Source organism: Poecilia mexicana, unplaced genomic scaffold (genome assembly GCF_051168715.1).
Source record: "Poecilia mexicana isolate PSO_F unplaced genomic scaffold, ASM5116871v1 scaffold_18, whole genome shotgun sequence".
Classification (NCBI taxonomy): Eukaryota; Metazoa; Chordata; class Actinopteri; order Cyprinodontiformes; family Poeciliidae; genus Poecilia; species Poecilia mexicana.
The window spans coordinates 20,977,529-20,999,634 of NW_028263387.1; the positions used below are offsets into that span (position 1 = coordinate 20,977,529).

A 22,106-nucleotide genomic window follows, 5' to 3' on the forward strand; every position below is an offset into this window, starting at 1 on the left:
AGGGTGTTTTTATGCCAGTAAACTGGTTCGATTTGGAAACAAAATTACAACATTTGTTACATTTTCAGCTGTTGACATTCACTGAAAAACATGTTCCCCCATTCGCCTGTGGGGGCGCTGCACTAAGAACCACTGAAGGAAACACTGAGCGCAACTTCCTTCTTTCACACAATGTTAAGAAAAATGGATCAGCGTCAGATTTTTGCGGTTGTAGGATTTCTCTTTTGTCTTTGGTAAAATTTCTACCACTGGCCCTAGACTCAAACGTTTGCTTTGATTGTATTTACCCAGAATGCACTTTGATGTAGTCCACTTCCTGCTTTTGGAGCAGTTTCTGGTTTGCTTGGAGTTAAGGCATGAATTCAAAATGGAACAGAGTTCACTTGTCTGGTCCTCATCAGAGTTTGATTACGCATTCACACCTCCCCAAACGAACTGGACTTCACAGACAAACAGACTGGGGGTTATAGGCTGGTGGGAATGCAGCCTTAGTCTGGATATTGGTGGTAATGTTGAAGACCCTTTAGCCGGACCCAAAGGGAGTTCTGTTAGTAACGCTTACTAAGACCTTCCTGTTTGTTTTTTTCCTCTTTGCTCTTTCTGTGGCCCTTCCTCAGCTCTCCACTGGGGACTTGTTAGCAGACGGATGGAGCTCCTGGTCTGTAAACAGGGAATTCCTCTGCTCACATGACTCTCCTTGAAGCTGAGCCAAAGACATGAGCAGGAGAATTAGAGGAAGCAGTGTACAGTAATCTAGAGAAACTAAATATATTGGACTCCAAAAATTACTTCAGTGTTATTATGAGGAACAATAACAACAACCTGGCTGCCTTTAACGGCTTTACTCAACGCCCTGAAAGGCTGGATTTAACTGCTACACACGAGAAAGGTGTATTTATGGCGCATTTTACACCGTCATTACGAAACGCCTACCATAATGGTCCTGAGAAGTTCACAAGCTTTTTCTCCAGCGTGAGCTAATTCCTGTAAGTGGACTGTTCTTCATCAGTTTTATACAGCAGCAGCTTCCTCCCTCACAGAAGCAGTTAATTGGGATGGATGGTCTTTGGTGATAGAGAGAGTTACCACATCCATCATCGGACGGCGCTGTGTAGCTGAGAGCGCTTCGTTTGTCTGTAGAGACCGGCTGAGAGTGAGAATGAGAGCATGGATGGCCTCTTCGGCTCGCGCTGCTCACGCTCTGCTCGGGTTTTTCATGGCTTTAAAAGTCGAAGCTGTTCCTCTGATTTCAGCTGTTAGGTTATATAATAGCTTTGAGTTTGGAGGATTTTTTAAATAAAAAAAAAGTTAAGTTAAGTTCACTTAAGGGTAGACAACATGGCTGAAAAACATAAGCGTTTCATATCAGTCGATGCCTATAATTATTGATTAGTTTTTGTTTTAAATATTTTAAATGCTGCCAAGCTGGAGGTGTGACCTTCCTGTTTGTATCCACAGTTTTCACTCCATGTCCTTGTTTTTTATTTTTTAAGCAGTTATGAGGCGAAACCTGAAACTGCTGCTGTGGCAGTTACTCAGCAGGTCGTTGCTAGGTAACCACAGAGTGAGTGAGTTGCTAGGTAACCACAGAGTGAGTGAGATGATTCCACCAACCTAGCTTAGCTAATGGCCATGAGAGGTTGAGTGGCTAAAGTCTTTCCTCTGCCTACATCTCCCAGAATGCTGTGCAGTTCTGGATCAAAGTTGATATTAATCACATCTCTATTGCGATATATATTGTTATTGATACACTTTTCTTATAAAATGTTTATTTCAGTCAGCAGAGACTTGAAACTTGACTTGACTTTTGGAAAAAATGACTTGTAAACATTTCTAGAAAGTAATTAAGATGTTTTCACGTAGAGCCTAACAATGGGGATCTGACAGTGGTAAAAAGTGGCAGTGTGTTGGTGTTTCACTCTAATTTAGGTCAACTTTCCGCTTGCTGGTTGTTTCTGCCGCCCCCTTTTGGCAAGGTCAGGAAAGAGCAGAAATGTTTTTTATAAAATGTTTAGAAAAGTTTGTTCTAGTGCATTTAGACTGACAGATGAAAGAAAATAACCAAATTAATACTGTTAAGACTACAATGGAATACTAGGGCCATGGTACAATAAAAAAACAGTTCCGACAAAAAACTCAACAATTTTAAGATTAATCTCAGAAATTTGGACATTTTATTAGTGTCAAAATTTGATTTTTTATTTTATTTTCGAGACTAATAAAATTTTAAAGTTTTCTAAAAATAATCTGAGGCTAATTTCAAAATTTCTGATTATGTTTCTAGCAAACTTCCAACTTTTCAAACTCAGAAATTAAAATTTTTTTCTACAGATTTTCTGAGATTAATCTAAATTTTTGAGTTTTTTGACAGAAATGTAATCCTTCTTCCTATGTGTCTCGCCCTAACACTCCATCGTATGAAACTAAATTTTTATGAATTTTATTCAGCTGTCACAACACACCAAGTAGCATAAAAGTAAAAACAGAAATCAATATTTTTCATATATTTACCTTCAGTTATTTGCATATAAACGTATTTATAGATATAGAGTAAAAGTTAATGCCTCTGCAGCAGATTCTGTTTCGTTCTCAACCAGCTGCTTTTGACAGCTGCTAAACTGGCAATTAGTCAGTTCCCTTCAATAACGTCTTTTCTCAGAACAACCCGACACGCACGCACGCACACACACACACACACACACCCACTCTCTCTCTCTGCGCGGTCAGACCTCCCGCTCCTCCTCCTCTGACCTTCCTCACCGGCTCTTCGGATGGGAGAAACGCCGGCTCCTTTCCTCTGAGTCAGCACTCTTGTTTCCTTTCCTGCCGTCCGTATTTCTTCCGCTCTCCTTCCTTCCTTCTTTCTTTCTTTCCTTTTTTTTGTTGTTTTTTTCCGCTCTTTCTGCTGTGCGGTGATGTAAGTGTGAGGATGATGGAGGGGCGAAGTTAGAGAAAGATGAAGAGGGAGGGAGGTTTGGAAAATCCCCAAACACACGGCGAGGGTCAGGCGGGCAAGGTGAGAACCAAAGGACATCCCTCCATCCCTTCTTCGTCTCTCCTCTTCCTCCCCCTGCAGTTGTTCTCATTATAACTGTGTTTTCTGTCGACTCGTTTTCCTCGTTTGTTGTGTTTCAGGCTCAGATCTCGTTTATTATTTCATCTGTTCCTGACAGACGCCACATTACTCCGGTTTCTCCGTGTCGTCCAACCAAACCAAATGTCAGAGGTCACAGCAGACCAAACACCTCTCTCTCTCTCGCTCTCTCTCCTCTCTCTTGCTCTCTCTCTCTCCTCTCTCTCTCTCTCTCTCTCTCTCTCTCTCTGTTTCTGCTTGAGGTGTGAAATTATTGCATTTTCCTTGTCAGCAGCTCAAAGTGGCTCATCAGGATTTTGAAGAACTTTGAGTTCAGAAAAACCTGATGGTTGGATTTACATCCAGTTTATTTTCTGAGTTATTAAAAGTAACTGTGTCACTGTTTTATTTTTTGGGTGGGAACTGATTACAGCGGCTGAAAAAAATGAAATATAATGACTTTTTTTCTGTTTTTATTTAATTTAGTTTTTAGTTTTCCTTTCATGGTTTATTTGTGGTTTAATTTCTTAAACTATTTTTTTCTTTTATACATTCTATTTTTGACATGATTTTTATTTAGAGTTTTGTGTTTGTTTTGTGGGCTGCACAGTGGTGTAGTTGGTAGAGCTGTTGCCTTGCAGCAAGAAGGTTCTTGGTTCAATTCCCAGCCCCAGTCTTTCTGCATGGAGTTTGCATGTTCTCCCTGTGCATGCATGGGTTCTCTCCAGGTTCTCCAGTTTCCTCCCACAGTCCAAAAAACATGACTATCAGGTTAATTGGCCTCTCCAAATTGCCCGTAGGTGTGAGTGTGTGTACTGGCAACCTGTCCAGGGTGACCCCACCCCTCACCTGGAACAATAGCTGGAGAGGCACCAGCAGCCCTCCTGACCCCACTGAGGGACAAGGGTGTAAAGAAAATGGATGTGTATTTTGTCTAATTTTTAAACTGGTTTCTTTTTTGTTTTGTTTTTTCTGAAATTGTCTGAAATTAGTTTTGAGACATTTTTATATTTATTTTGTTTTAGTCTTTACCTATTTTCTTTTGTTTAAGTTTTCATTTTTGGTTCTTTTTTCTCATACATTCTTTATTTTTATTTACTTTACTTTACTTAGCTTAATTTTTCTTTTCTTTTTGTACAAAATTTGTTTCGGGATGTATTTTTTTTATTATTTCTCTTATTTTACTTTTTTATTTGAATTTTTTTACTTGATTTATTTTATTTCTAAACTAATACATTTTTAGATTTTTTTTCCCCCCCATATTTAGCCAATAGGACTTATAAAGTAGCTTCATGTTCATTTCGGAACAAAATAATTTAAAAAAAGATGTTCTACTTTTATTTTAGAGACTTTATTTTTTATAACTCTTTAGATTTTCTGTTCTTATTTCTTTCCAACAAAGTTTTGGTAAAACTGCTCATTTTGTGTTCAGAAATCACCTTTCTGAACCTCTTACCTTATAAGAAAGCATTAAAGTCTCATTAAACTGATCTTTTCATGATATAAATCACTACTTGTTATTTTTACGTAAGTTTTAAACGTTTTGAGTGATGCTGTTTCCTCTGCTGCAGCCTCAGGGGAAACGTCTCTTTTCCTCAAACGTCTCGTCTTCATCCTTTTGTCTCCCACTGAGACAGAAAACGTGACGCATAAAGCTGAAGCAGACATTTTGAAAGCTAAACTAAACGACTTCAAAAGGCAGCGAATGTCGACGTTTTTCATCTTTTGGTTCAAAGTTTTTAAAGACTTGATGATCAACTTGCAGCAGTGATGACGAAGCAGATTGCTTTAGTCCGGGTTTTTTTTAATTACCGGTAATAAACTATAATGGCGCCTTTCTTCAGAGAATTGATCTGCAGCCCCCTGTGATGCTTCCTCAGCTATTTGTCCTCAATTAAAGTTGTTTTTCTGCTCATTTGCTCAGATAATAATCAGCTTCGCTGATGTTTTCTGAGGCTAACCTTCACCGCCGTCTGATTCTTATCCTGCTGACCGGAGCGTCGCTCACTTCCTGAAATGATCCCGTTTGTTTCGGTTAAAATCTGAAGCTCTGCGGTTTATTCATCAGATTTTTACATTATTTAAGCAATTTGTGTAATGCAGAAGCATTTGATGCAGAGTTTCTACTACTGGTAAAAGGATAACTTTTTATTTTTTTCACTGAAACAATTATTGAAATAGTCTTCAGCTAATTTAGTTATCGATTTATCTGGAGTATACAGACACAAAAAGAGCCAATTGCCAAAAGAACAACACGCCTAAAAATTACATATTTAGTTGAGCTTTTTTAACAAAACAAAACTCTGGCCATGTCAAAAACAGAGCTGCTTACATATATCGTTTAGAAAAGCCCATCTAAATTAACAATCTGGAAGTTCAGGAAAACAACCTGGAAGTCCAGGAAAACAACCTGGAAGTCCAGAAGAACAACCTGGAAGTTCTGGAAAACAACCTGGAAGTCCAGGAAAACAACCGGGAAGTCCAGAAGAACAACCTGGAAGTCCAGGAAAACAACCTGGAAGTCCAGGAAAACAACCTGGAAGTTCTGGAAAACAACCGGGAAGTCCAGAAGAACAACCTGGAAGTCCAGGAAACCAACCTGGAAGTCCAGGAAAACAACCGGGAAGTCCAGAAGAACAACCTGGAAGTCCAGGAAAACAACCTGGAAGTCCAGGAAAACAACCTGGAAGTTCTGGAAAACAACCACAAAGTCCAGAAGAACAACCTGGAAGTCCAGGAAAACAACCTGGAAGTTCAGGAAAACAACCTGGAAGTTCAGGAAAACAACCTGGAAGTTCTGGAAAACAACCTGGAAGTTCAGGAAAACAACCTGGAAGTCCAGGAGAACAACCTGGAAGTTCAGGAAAACAACCTGGAAGTCCAGAAGAACAACCTGGAAGTCCAGAAGAACAACCTAGAAGTCCAGGAAAACAACCTAGAAGTCCAGGAAAACAACCTGGAAGTCCAGGAAAACAACCTGGAAGTCCAGGAAAACAACCTGGAAGTCCAGAAGAACAACCTGGAAGTCCAGAAGAACAACCTGGAAGTCCAGAAGAACATCCTAGAAGTCCAGAAGAACAACCTGGAAGTCCAAAACTAACCTGAAAGTTTTAGAAAGTGTCCATAAAGAGTTAAAAACTGTTATTTAAAACGTGCAGGCAGTTTGACGTCAGCCCCTGTGCTGGAGTTTTGGCGCCACAGGAAACGTTTTGGCTCGGTTGGATTGTGAGCAGAGCAGACAGCAGGTCATGACCTCAGGCTGAGGATGTGATGTCACAGACAGGCAGCCGGCGGCCTCAAGCGTCTGCAGCCAGATTTATCCCTTGGATCTTCGATGACACGATTAATCTCAATCAAAGAGCAGCTCGGGAAAACGCTTAACCTCACTGAACACAGTGGGTTTTATGAGAAAGACGGATTTGAAAATAAATGTTTATAAAAACTAATATCTTACAAATATGTTGCTTCAATAAAAATATATCAAAGTTCTCAGTCACATGAACCTGCAAATATTTCCAAAAATGTTTTTCTCATCTTCTGTCCAACTTTCTGAGCACCAATCAAAACGAGCTGAGCAGCAATATTTGGTCGAGTAAAATTTCTGGATTATTGGCTGAGTTTTGAAGTAACTACTTACATTTACTTGTGTAACTTTTTTGTACATTTAGGAGTATTTTTACATTTACTCTTGATAATTTTATTATGAAGTATTTCTACTCTTACTTGAGTAAAATTTCTGGATTTTCTGCCCACTGAATGGAAAACAAACATGATTTAACCAAAAATTCAGCACACAGACACACACCTGCAGTTTGTGTTAAACTTTCATCAGTTTTTTACTAAAAGAAACTGATGTGGAAACATTTTATCACGCCTGATTTTATGTCTTGTTACTTATATTAGTTATTGTCATTTTGATCCTTAAAATTAAATGATTGATACTCAGTATTTTTTACCAAATACTTCTTAATTTTACTTGAGTAATTTCGTGGATGGCTACTTTTTGCTTTTACTTTGGTAAAAATACGTTGAAGTATTTCTACTCTGACTTGAGGACAGCATCTGGTGACTCCACCCACTTCAGTAAATACATAAATATTCACATAATGTAACTCAGCGTTTCCAGACGATGATATTTGGTTCTGTGAAGTTTCTGGACCAGCCCGTTTGTTCACACCATAAGCCATAAACGCCTGATCCAGTTTTTATTTTCATTCTGATGCTTATTGACTGTTGGCAGAGATCTCCTGAGGAATCAATCCCCGCTCTGAGTGAACGGGCGGCTGCTCGTTCAGCGGCGCCGCTGAATGATGTCAGCCGGCGAAAATAAGACGAGGAGTCCGTCTGTGTCGCCACCGGAGACTAATCCACTCCGCGTCTGGTTCTCCCCGCTCGTCTCTCATGTCGTTTTCCCGCCGTTTCGTGGTCCCTTTCTCCCCCTCCTGTTTCTGCGCGGCCTGTCTGTGGGAGTGAGTGATGAGGGACGGAGAGGGTCCATCCGTCAGCGCGGATGCTGCGCGTGTCGGTGTGTGAGTGTGTGTCATCTGGCACTGGGTGGCCTCCCACTGATGTACGGGGGATCTGTCATGTCTTTCTGTCACAACAGCAGACATGCATGAGTGGACGTACACACACACACACACACACACATGAAAAAATCTGGCTGCTTAAACTGTCTCTCACTTTGCCCCCTAATTTAATTAACCAGTGTTTGATTAAACTATTATTTAACATTTTCCATTTACCTCAGTTCTCTTTCTCTCTGTCTGTCTTTTTGTATAATTAAAGCTGACATTCTTATGTAAAGCTAATTATTTAAATAAGGCAATCCTAAAGGATGTAATTTCAGTTGGAACAAAAACAAATATCAGTTTTTACAGCAGCTCTTAATATTTTTCTTCCTGTCGATGTATCTGTACAAAATCTTACCAAGTAACTTTGGTCAAATTTCCAGAGGAGATATTGCAGCTAGGATTTGTATTTAAAGCTAATTATTTGAAAAAGGCAACACAATGTAGTTTAGTTTAAACAAGAGCTCAAAGAAAGACAAACGATCATTTTGTATAGTTGCCCTTAATACTTTTCTGCCTGTCGATGTATCTACCTCTGTCTAGCTAATAGACAGAGATAGATACATCGAGATACAGATAGATACAGATACAGAGATAGATTTAGGCTAGCTAATAGCTAGCCTAAATCAAGCTAACAGCCATGTATCGTGCTAACAGATATTGGATTTCATAGTAGGTATGTTACACACACAGAGTATTTAGGCACAATGAAGCATCTGGGGTTGATTTGTTGATGGAGGACGCAAATGAAAATCTGCTTTGGGCCCCCAAAAGGCTTGGGCCGGCCCTGGTCTGTGGCACTTCGTCATATGAGACATTTTAACTTAAGTTTAACGAAACATTGAGTTTAAATGTTTAAAAATGTTCAAATGGACTTTAAAAACAAATGTAGTTTAGATTATGTCTTGAGTTGTTTTAGATACAGACACAGATCTTCAGAGGCAAAAAAATAGTTACTTCTTGTTTTGAGCGCCTCCTGCTGGCCACAGGAGGAACTGCACCATTGATAACGTCTGGGTGATTTAGCAGGAGGAGAAAGGAGGACAAGCAGAAGATGGAGGATCAAACTGGTTTGGAGTTCAGGATGTAAATGTGAGAGGACAGTGCACCGCCTGTCCTGGGAGACAAACAGGAAGTGACCTGTCAAAGCACTTCCTGTTGTCTTCCAGACAGATGTGCATCTGTCTGCACAGGCAGTGAGAGTAACGTGTAAACGGCGAGGCCTAATCGTGTGTTATCCCATTAAGCTGCTCACTCCTTGAGTCTGACTTTCAAAACTGCTGCAATGAAAGAAAATTTTCAAACTAGTTTTACACGATGAGGCAGGAAACTTTGATCGGTTCATATATAAAATCAATTATTTTAGTTTATTTCTGTGTTTGTCGCCGTTTTACTTATTCCATGCTGCTTATTTTTTATCAGGTTTAGATCATTATTATTTGAAAGAGCTTGTTCTCAATCATAATTTATAAATATGAATATTTATTTTAAGTGGGTCTGCTTTAAGAAGTACAGATTTTTAAAAATAAAATAAAATTTTAAGGATCCATTTTCTAGGTCTGGCCAAGTTTTCTTTTTCTCCCGACTTTCAAGGGGATAGTAATAAAAATCTTTAAGATTAAAATATTTTAAAGGGTTTTTCCCTTGAGGAACAATTTGTTCCTGCATAAAAACAAATATTATCTACAAAATTTGACCCATGTGTTTTTCTATTAAATTTAAAATATATTTTTCTTTCAACCAACAGAGCTGAAAAGATTTTTTTTATTTCAATTTCATCTATATAATTATTTTATTTGGCTTGTACCTCAAGGGCAAGTTAAAATTAATTATAAAGTATTTTTTCTTCTCATCCAACATAGGAACATTTTTTTTATTATTTGCTTAAGTAAAAGAAAATAGTATTTTTTTTCTGATCTCCGTAAGTCAGATTATTGCAAGAAAAAAAGATCTGATATTTTTTGATTAATTTTAAAAATTTTCAAGAAAAAAGAAGAAAGTTTCTTAGCTTGAAATGTAAAAAAATGCTATAAATAAAATCTTAAAATTTGAGATTAATGTCATAAAAATCTCAGAAATTTCTGCTTTAAATTTAAAAATTGTCAACTTTTGTAGCTAAGAAATTTTTGTTTTGTGTTTTTTTTTTATTCTCAGATTAATCTCAAAATTTCAGAGATTTTTGGCAGAAATTTGCTCCTTTTTTCTATCAACAACACGGCGATTTATCGAGTTCATAGAGAAACTGTCCTTTAAACAGATTGTCCACTTCTTGTCCTTCTTTCCTCTTCCTTTCATTCAACAACTTGAACTTTTTGAGTGCAGTTTGGTCAGGATCTGATGAATGCTCTGGTTTCCCACAGCGCAAACGCACCACAGATATTCAGTTTAATTAACCGGATTAATCACCTAATGATCCAGGTAGTTCTTCAGATCGTGTGGAAGATATCGATCAGGCATTACGCTCTGCACCACACACAGGAATAGTAATCTGATTACACTTTCATTTGCTGTAATGGAGTTAAAGTAACGAGTGGCAGAGAAACTAATGGATGTGCAATTAAAGAGCGATGTAACTGTTTCTGTGCTGTAAGTGTTGATGCCGGGCGGACGGACAGAGGGACGCAGAAAAGAGATAGAAATCAGAGCGAGGGAGGGAGAGAAAGAAAACTCCTTGTTCAGGCGTTTTTTCCGTCACATCAAGGCTCCAAATCAATCCTGCAAATTGGTTTGTTCCCCGACAAGGTTACCAAATGACGGGGAAACGGAGGGAACGCGCAGGAGGAGGAGAGGCGGAATGAAAGATGGAATACGTAACGAGACGGAGAGAGAGAGAGAGCGCTCTCTTTATGCCGGAACAAACATTAGAAAGGGTGGTAGCCCAGGGCCGCAAATTTTGGGGGTGGCCCAGACTTTATTTTTTTTAAATAAAAGTTGCATTGTACTTTATATATCAGATGAATGGTAATACTATTTTGGGATGTCTATGTGTTTCTGTATTTAGTGCATCTTTGGTTATATATGTTTGTTCTTCATTTAGTGAAGTTGGTAAAGTATCCAGAAACTTTACTCTAGTAAGAAAAGTGATAGTTCATAGTAAAAATAAAAAGTATTACGCAGTAAAGCTGAATTTTTCCAAAAGGTTACTCAGGTAAATGTAACTAGTTGCTACCGACCTCTGCCTATGCGTTCTGGTTTGTGTGTCTTACAGGAACACTTCACGCCAGAGTGTAAGTTTAAGGAGTGCGTCTTCGAGAACTACTACGTCACGTACTCGTCCATCCTGTACCGGCAGACCCAGTCGGGGCGAGCCTGGTACATCGGCATCAACCGGGACGGCCAGGTCATGAAGGGAAACCGAGTCAAGAAGACCAAGGGTGCTGCTCATTTCCTGCCCAAACTCATCGAAGGTACAAACGACAAACAGTTATTTAGGTTATTTGTTTGTTTGTTTGTTTTTTACATCTTTTTTATTTGTTTTTAGCTGCTTATGTCAGTTTTACATTATTTTAGTAATGAAAATGGATATTATTTCTAATGGCAAGGAATCAACATTTACATCTCAATATTTATAAACATCTATGAAAAATCACAACTGTTAGTTATTAAAACAGAGTGAAAGAAGCCGGACGTTCTCTGCCAGCTAACATTCAGCCTGCTGTTATTATATCAGCATATTCAAAGTGTAGCTAACCCCAAAGGGTTACAGCAGCAAAGTCCTGAAGCTAAAGTAATTCATGCAGAAAAGTAAGCTACTGATAATTACAATGAGAAAAAGTCAAATAACAGACTTTAATTTCGTCCAATCAGGTGTGAGAACTTGAGGAGCTCCTTGATTTTTGGTTGTCCAATCAGGTGTACCTGTTGAGAAACACCTCGCTTTGGAAACGCCTACCTGAAAATGTTCACCAAAGTGGGCGGGGCGAAGAGAAGCGGAGGGGCGTGGCCAAATGTGGTGATGAGACGAGCTGCAGTCGGGATGAGGGACTATACGCTCGCTAACTTATAAACTTTGTCGCTGTGGTTAGCAACTTTTCAGGCCCCTCTAGCAACTTTTTTATTTTAAAAAATCAACTGGTGACATAAAGATTTTAAACAAACGGGAGAATTCAACTGCTTAGGCACCGTTTGACCCAAATGGAACCAAACTGACCAGTTTAACCAACGAATAAAGAGGTCTGACAAGGTTTTGTTTCCAGTTTTTATGAACTTATGGTCTTTATGTCTTCCCTTCTCAGTGGCGATGTACAGGGAGCCCTCCTTACACGACGTCGCCGAACAGAGTCCGCCCAGAAAAACGCCGAAGACCTCCAGTGACTCGCCCGTGCTTAACAACGGCAAGAAAGAAGCTCAGTCCAAAACCAAAACCTCCTCCTAGCACTGAGAGACGGAGGACAGGGTGGACGACGCGGGGCGGCGCTCACCAGCGGACAGCAAACCTGGACTCGGGATGTGGACCTGAAACGTCCGGGTGTCCAAAGGTCCATGCAGGGGGATGCTGGGAAAGGGGAAGTCCCCTTTTGTCTTCCACCACACCAGCCCTCCACCTTATTGCCCTCCATGGTCAGCTGAACCTGGGGTGTATAAGCAATAACTCAGTGTAGAGCTGAACAGTGGCCTAGTGTTTTAAAGCATGTCACCACAGCCTGTCTCACCAGCTGGAAGGACGCCCTCCAGCCGTCACGCCAGCGAGCAACCCTCCGGTCAACCAAATATCCCAGCAAGGTCTTCCTGGTTCCACCGCCACGGGTGCAACGAGAAAATATGTCCCCCTGCAGCACATTCTTCACAAATGGGTTTTTATCTCCCTGCAGGGTTTTCTGCTAATGTTAGCTTGACACAAAGCCATGTTAATGTGAGGCTGTCACACTGTTTCAGTTCCTCGGCCATCTGCTGCGTCCACATCTTCTGTTTGCGTCAGCAACTTTCAAAGATGGCCTGAATTCTCGTCAGGCGTGTGGTGTGTGAATGTGTGTGTGTGTCTGTGTGTACATATCACAGTGTTTTCCGTTCTTTTTCACTCACCTTTGGCACAATTTGATTAGTTTGTGACATGGACTCAATTTTCCACTCTGCGGCACAATAAAACTCCCTCCCGTCCCTCTGGCTCTGCTAATGGAGTCAGAGGCTGATCAGAATCTTTCGACCCTTAAACAAGCAGCCAATCACTCCCTCGACACACTCCGCAACCACACACACACACACGCACACACACACACACTCATATGTATTCTGTTGTACTTACATATGAAAATGATCTCATGACCATTACGATGACATGCATTCGCTCAGTGGCAGCAGGTGTGATGGAAGACATAACGAGTCGTAATGGAGCTGTTGTGATTGCATTGCAATGGGTTTTCTTTTGCACAAACCCTCCAGGGCAACATAGCATCTGCATGTCATTGCTGCCAAACTAAATATACAGATTTTTTATTTTTTTCTACCAGTCTGAACTTTGCTACAAACGCGTGTTGAGCTGCACAGGCAGATTATCGACCACACTGTCAAAAGGTCAGGCATTTTGTTGACCATGCGCTCGTCACTGAGCATGTTAGAGCCAGTTCAACTTGTCCACATTAGTTTTATGGATATTTAAGCCCCACATCGATTGGTTAGCGTCCATGACAACGGGATGCTGATGTTTGATTATGTTGGTGAACAGAAAAATGGCAATTCATGCAGCTATGCAGTAGACAACAGTATCAATGGGGAGTCAAAGAAACTCAATTAAGCTGACAGATCCCAAAACTCAAGCTAATAATTATTTAAATATAAGCTAATGGCCACCCTGAGTCAAGCTAATAGCTAGGCAGTTGAGCTAGCAACTGTTCAGTTGAGCTAACCACTGTTTGGAGTTAGCTTAGCTGCATAGAGAAGAAAGCTAATGGCTACTCAAAGCCGAGGTAACAGCTACCTGAATTAATAGCTACTCAGAGTCAGGCTAATAGATGAGAGTGGAGCTATCAGCTATCCAGAACCAAATTTATCAGAACCAAGCTAACGATTTTTCAGAGTTGAGCTAGCAATCACTCAGAGTAAAGCTAATAGCTCATCGTCAAGATCACAGCTATTCAGAGTCAACCAACAATTTTCCAGGGCCAAGTTAATAGCTATTCGGAGTTAGCAGTCACTCCAAGTTTAGCAACAATTTATTCAGGGTCAACCTAACAGCTCCTAGTCAAGTGAACAGCTACCCATAGCCAAACCGACTATTTTCTAAAGCTGAGCTAACAGCTGCTCATAGTTGAGTCAATAGCTACTCAGAGTCAAGATAACGGCTGAGAGTCAAACTAAGAGCTACTCATAGTCGAGCAAACAGCTATCTAAAGTCAAATTAGCATTTACTCAAAGTTGATGCTACATTTACGTCACGGGATGGTGCAGTTCGGTTTGTAAACAACCTCCAGGGGAAACAACGCATTAGATTCAAGCTAACATTTACTCTCAGACTCAAACTAGCAGCTCAAAGTCAAGGTAACAGCTACACAATTGAGCTAACAGCTAACATCTATGTAGAGTGAAGCTAACAGCCGCTCCGAGTCTAGAAATTGTCTAGTAGCCACTTAAAGTGGCGCCAGGGACTAATTACAATTATTCTAATAATTGTCCAGAGCAGAACCTGTTGGAAGAAATATTTCCCAACTCTGAAACCTATTGTCTCTCTAATTGAGCAAGTTCTCTCTAATATTTTATTTATCCAAAGTTAAGAACCAAAGTTCCTTTCTGCCTCCACATTCAAGGTAACTCAATTATTTTCATAACTGGGCTTCATGTAGATAAATTTAAGGGCTGGATCATGTGCGTGAGCCGCAGGGGACGGCAGTGACTTTATGGTCTTATTACGTTTTTATTGTCATCAACATTGATAAAGAAGTAATTTTTTTGGCTGTCTAGTTTTACAGGGTGGTAATAATGTTCAAGGTGATATTTCACCAATGCGGACTTCCATATGTGTCGAAACTTTCCCACAAACTTTTACTCTGCATGACCTCCAGGTTTACCGACATTTAAACATTATTAACAGAGTTTAAAACTTAAATCTATACTGTTTATCTAGGATTTTACAACAAAATAGATAAATATCATCAAATGGGACGATGTGAACTGGAGACATAATTAAATCATTTTTTCCACATTAAACTTTCTTTGTACAATTTGATCAAAAGAGTAATTGTTTATAGCATAACAGTAATGTATCATAGGAAATGAGTGGAAGTAAAGCAACGTAGAAGATCTGGGAGAAGAAAAATGGATCGGATGAAGGAGGCAAAAGGACATTTTAAAGAGGGTAATTAGTGATGATAAGCAGAACAAAAAGAGATTGAAGAGGGAATTACTGCACTGGACGTTCGCTCCTTTTTGCACGTTTCTCCTATGCATAATCTTTTGCTCCCTTGAACCTGTAGTTGTAAATAATAATAAGTGATAACCAAATCGGGCGAAGCGCTGAGCAAAGTAATCTGCTACCTGGGAGATAAAGCTTTCCAGAGGAAATCGAAAGCAGTTAGGTAATGAATAAAAAATAAAACATTGAAATATACAAGGAGACAAAATGAGGAAGCAAAGAAGAAAGAAAAGAGTTTCATAATTCAGCATCTGTTGATTTTTTTTCACTCCGGCTACATTTAAAACCTCTTTTAATTAACCACCAGCTTTGGTTTGGTTGTGTTTAACACACGGCCTCTACGGCTCTCTATATTCAATGCTTTGCTAAGTAATTACTTAAACGTTTAATTAACTGGGGCTCCCAAGGTTAGTATAAACTGGGACTGGATAATGTTAGGTAGATGTTTGGAAAGAGTTTAGTAAAAATGACCGTAACCTCATTGTGAAGTTTGGAAATCAATCAATCAATCAAATTTTATTTGTATAGCACATTTCAGCAGCAAGGCATTTCAAAGTGCTTTACATAATTAAAATAAAAACAGCATGTGAGAAAGAGTTTAAAAAAAAATCAAAGTTTGATTCAAGTTTGAGAAAAACTGCTAAAGGCTTTTGTTTAAGAGATTTATTTTGTTTTAAACAAAAGTCGCATATAAAATTAAGTTTACAGGATTTATCAGAGATATTTTATTGTATCTACAGATTTCAGGTAAGCATATAGTTTTATCTGTAAAGACATTAATAAAACCCATGTGACATGTTAGCATAGCAAAGATTGATTTATATTACTAATAGAAATTAAAAACAGATGTTTTTTGTTCCCTGAACTTCCAGATTAGTTTTAAGAATGATTCACCATTAGCTTACCTCATAGCTGTTAGCATGATTCTGATCACTTCTTTCAGCTCGACTCTTATTAAGTTTAGCTGTTAGCTCCAGTAACAGCTTGACTCTTACAGTTAAAGCTTAACTTTACAAACAGTTTCACATTGAATCACTGTTTACTCTGAGTAGCTGTGAGCTTGATGTTAGTTTAAGTAGCCATTAGCTTGATTCTGGTTAGCCGTTAGCCTCATTCTGCGTAGCCATTCGCCTCGCTCTGTTAGCTTTGAGCTGGACTTTATTACCTGTTAGCTGTTATATTTTCAGTCTAATCTTAACTCTTAGCTGTTAACTAAGAATCATGTTAGAAGGCCAGATAATCACTGACCTCTCCATGTTAACTCTGCACTGTTCTGATTTATATATAGAAAAATATAACAACATTCAGCGCATTTTATTTTAAGACAAAGTGATTGTAGAGTTGACATTTTAAACTGCTGTTAGCATCAGATATTAGCATTTAGCATAATGTAGATTCTTACCGTGACTCTAAAATCTCCGAAGGCTACCAACATTTCCAAATCTGGCACAAGTAACTTTTCATTAAACTTTTAAAATTATGCAAACAAAGAAGAAAATGTGAATTAGCTGTGTTCCCATGTTCTGGTTTGAAGCAGATCAGCCGGGCTACAGAAAGCGTGACGCTACGCATGGCTGTAGCAGACAGCAAGTAGAGGATGAAAACTAGCATGGACCTCAGAAGGACGTAGAGTCCCTCTCCCTGAGCCGGAGGTTTGGACATTTTTCTGAGTTTTGTTCCTCTGGTAAGGCAGAGAGGCCCACCAGAGGGTGGGAAGGTTCGCTACATCAGAAATTATTCTGCAGTTATGTTTCCATCTTTTAGGAAAAGCCAAAAACCATCTGAAGTGAAAGTAAAAACCTCTCTGCGAAATTACAGAAGACTTTTTGTTTTTCAAATTTTATTGTTTCCATCAACTGACTCTTCAAAAGTATAGATGAAACGGCACCCCCTAGCTCTAATGCCTTTGGCCTTCCTGTTATCTGCTGGTAGTTTGAATGAATTTGATGCGTTTCAGCAGTAAATACAGATTTTTAAGTATGTGACTCCCTGATTGGAGGGTTATTGATTCATTTTGATTATCACATCATGACACCTTACTGGATCAGTGTTTGCGAGTGGAGTGCATGATTGCATGAGCGTGGGATCTGCCTCCCCAAACCTTCAATCGAGTCACACCGTGTAAAGTTTCCCATCTATCAGAGGTTTGATTGGTGAACCGAATTCACCGCCTTTAGCGTCTCCGGGTTCCAGAACCCGAAACGTTAAACGTCTTCCCCTCGTAAGAGTTTGGCGTCGCCGTTTGTCCGGATGAAAGGAGTCGGTGTGAGCGGCTACTGAAAGCGAGTTAAATGATGTATATCTGATTCAGCCGCTCTCTTCACACACACCTCTCTCCCCGGGGACTCCCTTCACTCCCGTTTCTCTCGAGTCAGGGCCTCCCTCTGCTTACGGGGCGAATTACAGCTGCAGAGAGGGAGGGTCACGCACGGCTTCTCTTTTTTCGAAGGACTCGGAGAGACGCTAGCTTCCAATAAAGCCCACCTTCCCTTTAACCTGGAGGCAGAGCGAATGTGCGAGACGCCTGGTGTGAAATTTTTTGTATACATGTGAGAAATTGAAATCGATACGCGCGGGTCCTTGGGCGGAAAGCAATAAAGTTCATTAACAAGGTGCAGCCACATCATCTGGAGGAAAAAAGTGTGTGTATTTATTGCAGCTTTTATTTTTCCCCGACGCTTTGTCCCTTTCGGTGTGGCAGCTGTTTAAGTGTGCGTGCATTAGTTTGAGGTGGAGTCCCTCCGCCACATCTGCAATGCAGCAGAAAACACAAAAAAAAAGAAAAGGAGAGAGGGAGGAAGAGAGAGGCTCTGACTCAGACAGACTTTTGGTTTAGCTGCTTCATTAAAGTGCTTTTATACTGGAATCCAGAGTGCCTACTGTCACATCCTGTGTAGCAACAGATTAACTTCACGTGAATAAGTTTTTAAGGCACATCTGCATCGCTCTCATCCACCAGGACGACGGCCGGGGAGGGACTCCACCTCTTAGCAGCTAACTCACTTTTATTTGAAACTTTGAGCTCCCTCCTGACCTGTCCCTGGCTGTTTTGACTGTATTTTAAGGCAATATGGATTGTGATGTTGGTATTTATTGGTGGAATTACTGTGAATTGTGTCGACATTGTAATTCCATGTTCGGTCTATATGTGTGTGATTTTTGTTTTTTGGTTCATTTGATGTCTGAAGTCAAGCTGATCTGGTTTTACTGACGTTTAAAATTGTGTGAATTTAACCTCAAGTGCACAAGACGAAACAACAGGATCCTGTCTGACTGTATTTATCGAACCAGAACCCAGCAGAAATGGACTAAAGAACCGTTAGAAGGCGTTTTTTGTGTCTTGGCCCACTGCTTCAGTACATTGAAGGTCCCATTACAATATCTTAAGGTCTGGAGTTTGACTGGACCATTGAGGCACCTTGATTATTTTCTTTTTCGGTCATCATGTTGCAAGTTTATTGATTCTGGGAAAATAGTCCTGTTTCCTGTTTATGACCAACTTTGGGCCAAATTGTAACTTTAAAACAGGAAATCTCTCAAGCTGCGTTTCCATTACAAATATCAATATTCCAGTAATGACGAAAAACACAATTTTGGTGTTTCCATTAAATAAACGCAAATAAAATCACATGTTTGTTCACGCCACCCGTCATTAAAAATACATGCAGCGCCATTATCCTTTAACTACTTCCTATCATGATTGTTTTCGCCAGTAGAAGCATCCGGTTATTGAACACACGACTCGCGCGACATGGCAACAGTGATTCCTTTGCAGCTTTGTGAAATACACAAAATTCGATATGGCCAAATAAAATAAAGACTTTATTTAAATTGGCATATTTTCATTGAGCAAATTTATATTTGAAATGTCAATTAGTGCAGTTATATGCACAAATACTAAACAAACTGCTGCATTTATTAGTGGAAACACAGCTAATAAGACTGTTTTCACACCTGGTAGTCTGGTAGACTTGGTTCGATCGATCGGCTTGTGCGGTTTGATTTCACACTGCACTATGTCCAACGATCCTTTGAAAAACTCTTGGTTCATGAAGAACATGTTGGTTCCAGAACCAACCAATATGGGTTGGGTACAAACCCATATTGGTTGGAAACCAGTATGATTTCAAAGGGTTGGTCCCTTTAGAACCAAACCAAACCAACCAATGTGGTTTGAAAGGGTTGGTCCGCCTGGAACCAACCCAACCCATGTTGGTTCTCAAGGGTTTGGAACCAAAGTGAGTCTCATTGGGTTGGTTCGAACCCAAACCAAACCATAACCAAACCTAATATAATATGGTTTGGGTTGGATCTAAAGGGTTTGGAACCAAAGTGGGTCTCATTGGGTTGGTTCGAACCCAAACCAAACCATAACCAAACCTAATATAATATGGTTTGGGTTGGATCTAAAGGGTTTGGAACCAATATGGACACCCTTGTTGGTTCCACAGTGTTTGGTTTGGTACCACATTGCCGATATGGACATTCAAAGTTCCCTGTGGACTTCTTCTTTGTTTATTAAATATAGCCAGTGTGGATCCTGTTTTTATGTAGCCTTGAAGTTAAGATTGCATTAATTTTTAAAATCAGGTAAAGATCAAATAGTTTTCCTGATTCTCTCACATTAAAAGAGGGTGTACTTTCTTTTCACCATGTGTTTTGCCTCCACATTGAGGCACATGCGAGTACGAAACCTTGACTTATAGAGGAAACGTTTCATACTGACCAACCGTCATCTATCCACAAACACCTTCTTCATGTTATTATCTTTTAACTGTTGTGTGAGTCTTCCAGAGAAACGGTAAAGAAATCATCGCAAACGTTTTGTTTCAATTCCCGTCTTCCAAATGCAAAAAGAGTGCTTCCAGTTATCAAAGCCACAATGAGACTATTTTTATATTCTACTGGGGCAAAAAAGTACATATATCTAAATATATTCCTTCTATATATGTGTATCCATGCAAGCGTGCCGGGGGAAACGGGGCGACTCTTCCTGTTTCCAGTCGGGTGGAAAAACGGCGCTACTCTCTGCCATCCAGACCTACGGATCACTGGGGACAAAGGAGCTAAAAGGGGATCATAGAGAGAGCCCTGGAGCTCAGACTGCATCCTAGTGGAGGGACTGTGAGCATGCATGCGCTGATCATTTACTGGACAGGAGTTACCCAGTATTTACTCTTTGACCCCCTTTAACCACCTAATCTTCTTCTCACTATCCCAAACTCTCTGCATTTGCAATATGATCTGTATTTATTTCTATAATAACTTACACAAAGTCAACGGAGATGTATTATTGGATATAATTGAATAAAACAAACTAATATATTTGTATGATTGTAACACTTGTCTCTGAAGAGTTTTTTAATGGGGAGGTTAATGGGATTATCATTCTGCAATAAAACCCGCTGGTGATGTACTTCCACTGTTTATTGTAGTACTATGCAGTAAGTAGTACTTTCACCCGCCAGTTTTTTGTGATTCCACGATGGCGGAAATTTAAATGAAATCAACAAATTCCTGAATTTTTAAGAACGACTGCATTTTAGGCACATTGTAGATGGGAAAATAAAAAAGGAAATGTACATTTTTGTCAAAAAACTAAAATTTTGATATTAACCTGAGATTTTCCTAAACAAAAAATCTGAAAATTTCAGAGTTTGAAAAGTTAGAAAATGTTGCTTTTTGGACATTTTTGAAAAAAAAAAAAAAAGTTTACTATTCAAACGAAAAAATTGAGATTAATCTCAAAATATGTGAAGTGATTCCTATCAAAATTTTGACTTCTGGAGCTCAGAAATGTCCTTGTTTTTTGTAGAAAATTTTGACTTTTCAAACAGAAATTTCCATATTTCTTGGTGGAAACTTACTACTCCTTTTTAGTTTGTTTTATATCTACAATGGCTTTAAAACGCCGTTGTATTCATGTGCTAATCCATCTTGAGTTTACGGCAAATTTTCTTAAAAAAAAAAAAAAGTAATAAAAAAGTAATATTAAAACATCGGGTTTCAGTGATGCTAACTCCCACCTGCAGGTGGCAGTGTTTCTTCTACTACCCAGTCAGTGATTCGTCACACAGCGAGACCTTCTTCGTGAAATATAAACAGAAATGGAGTGGTGTCACATTTTAATTGTTTTAGGATTTATCCTTTTTGATTAATAAAAGACTACGAGCCATTTCTCCCACTAGTGTTAGACTCGAACGTTTGTTTTGGTTGCATTTACCCAGAATGCCCTGCGCTGTAGGCCACTTTCTGCTTTTGGAGCATTCTCCGGTCCGCTTGTTATCCACATTCAAACCTCAACAAAGTTCACTTCGACCGAGCAGAGACCGATAATGGAAGGGTTGTTTTGGTTCTTTACAATTTATTGCTTTATTTTAGGATTTAATTAACATTTTTACTTAAATAAGAAAGGTCTACTATTGTGTTTTAGGGTCATGGCTAGCTAATTATTAGTTTTAAGTAACTACAAACTCTGGTTACTTTAACACATTTTTTGGACAGTTATCCTAACCCAGTGTGTGGTTACATTATTTAGAAGAAACTGTTTATTTTTTGAGCTATCTTGTTTTATTTTGTCGTCCACCAGACACTCAGGTCGGGTGCCGCATTAGCTGACTGTGAAGATCTACGACTTGATTAGCAGCACATCCGGGTCTCAAAGTGCCCTCGATATCTGTGTGTGTATGAAGCCACGGCAACACAAAAAGCAATGCAAATATGCGATAAGGAGCCCCGTTTGGGTGGATGAGAAACACATTAGGAGGCAAGATAAGTCCTGAAAGCCGCTTTGTCAGTAAAAACCATTTACTTTCCTCCAGGGCGGAAAGTGCAGCTTGCCACGTTTACCTGGATCCGATCCAAACAGGTGAGTGCTTACATTCACAACACTCTTTAAAGCTGAAGGATGTTACTTTACAAGAATATGTATTTTTACATAATTGTTGTAACTGACCTTGTGTTGTGACAGTTTGGTATAAACAGTTTCCAAAAATTTTACTCAAGTAAAAGTAAAAAGTAGCCATCCAATAAATTAATCAAGTAAGACTAAAAAGTATTTGATTAAAAGTTTACTCAAGCGCAGAGTAACTGATCAAATTATCAATAATTTAATAAT

The 22,106-nt window shown here is 39.4% G+C and overlaps 1 long non-coding RNA gene across 1 annotated transcript; it reads left to right on the forward strand.

The window, feature by feature from the left end:
- The first annotated feature begins 10,857 nt into the window (after nucleotides 1–10,857).
- On the forward strand, nucleotides 10,858–20,329 carry LOC148154169 (uncharacterized). The gene is made up of 2 exons (XR_015765994.1): nucleotides 10,858–11,051; nucleotides 11,880–20,329. It is a non-coding gene; the product is annotated as an uncharacterized LOC148154169 (long non-coding RNA).
- The last annotated feature ends 1,777 nt before the right edge of the window (nucleotides 20,330–22,106 follow it).